At 50.2% G+C, this 1,487-nt stretch overlaps 1 long non-coding RNA gene across 1 annotated transcript; it reads right to left on the reverse strand.

Annotated features, from left to right (window-relative positions):
• LOC123178021 (uncharacterized) lies at positions 1-1,481 on the reverse strand. The gene is made up of 3 exons (XR_006489272.1): positions 955-1,481; positions 827-890; positions 1-105 (listed from the first exon to the last, which is right to left on the reverse strand). It is a non-coding gene; the product is annotated as an uncharacterized lncRNA (long non-coding RNA).
• Between the last annotated feature and the right edge of the window lie 6 nt (positions 1,482-1,487).

The raw sequence follows: 1,487 nt of genomic DNA on the forward strand, positions 1-1,487 counted from the left end.
TCTTTGTAAATATTTGCAAATTCTGATGGAGACTTTTGTCACCCGTGTCGTGCCATCATTCGATGCATCCCGGAGAGTAGAGCCAACAATTTGCTTAACTTTGCCCTAGGAGTTTTCAAAAACAAACCTATCAGATAAACGATGGTGTTAATGCCAGATGCGCCTAAACTTGGTGATTGCAGGTGACAGCATACAGTACAGATAAATGTATCACTAAACGTGGTTTCCTTATTTTACAATAATAGTCAGTTTGCGAATGACACCGTAGTGAAACGATTAGCATCCACCAAGATAATGATTCAATAGAAAAATACCAGGTCATACATTAGAAGACCAGATATATACTACTTTAGTAATAAGGTAACCTATGCATCATACAAACACACCCTGTTGATACAGACTGCAAAAATGAGGGGGACCTTGTAGATTGATTTGCCTATGTTAAATTATCATTTATAGCCCTATGGGTTACTAAGAAAAATACAACCTATTGTTTATTTACATGTTTATTTGCATAGCCTAGAACAGTAGGTTAAAATACACTGCTATTTATATCCTATTTGAGTTAAAAATATCCTGCTAGTAAAAAGAGAACCTTGATCTAATTAAGTAACCTAGAACCGAAAGTTAAAATACCCTACAATTGTTGTGAAGAAAGAACTAAGATCTAATCAAATAATTTCTCCTTCCTATAGATAGGTATGGACCGTGGAGAACCTAGGCAACAATTAACTATCTGCATGTACACTGCAACCTAAAAACGGCATCCAGCAGGGCATTAGCCTAAAAAGTAACCAAGCTCATGATTTAGCACAAGGTGGTGCACCTCTATTAGTTGTTGACCTCGTCAACTAAGCCATGACCTCATCCAACTCCGCGACAGCGGCAACCTGCAAGCAAAGACGATGAGAGAGAGAGAGAGAGAGAGAGAGAGAGAGAGAGAGAGAGATTAACCTGGACATAGTGGAGATGGGCGCTCGAGCTGGAGGCAGCAGAGTTGTACACGGCTGTGTTGGCCATCAGATGCGTCGCACACGCAGGCTCGATGGGGAGCAGCGGCCCAAGCGCTTCTCAGGCCGATGGCGACGAACTGGATCTCGGCCGTCGCGGGACGGGGAGGGCGGGCGCCCACTCGGCGTCGCGCAGCACGGCGGCGTGGTCGGAGGAGAGGTGACCGTGGTGGGTGGGTGAGGAGCGGCTCGAGGGAGGGGCGGAGGAGGGAAGCGGCGTGTGAGAACCGGCGGCGAGCCGTGCTCCTCCTGCTGAGCAGCGAGAGGACGAGGAGGAGGGGAAGGCGCGACGGCGAGAGGGGGTGGGAGGACCTCGACGACGGTAGTGGCTCAGGTCAACGACGCCGCGTCGATCCCGCCGTGGATCTGGGCGCTGCATCGTGCGGCGGCGGCCGGCTGGGCGAGAAGACGACGGCGGCGGGGCTGGGAGGCGCGGGAGAGAGAGAGGCGAGGCGGGGGAGGCGCGAGTGCGGGAGG

This window comes from Triticum aestivum, unplaced genomic scaffold (assembly GCF_018294505.1).
Source record: "Triticum aestivum cultivar Chinese Spring unplaced genomic scaffold, IWGSC CS RefSeq v2.1 scaffold70968, whole genome shotgun sequence".
Taxonomy (NCBI): domain Eukaryota; kingdom Viridiplantae; phylum Streptophyta; class Magnoliopsida; order Poales; family Poaceae; genus Triticum; species Triticum aestivum.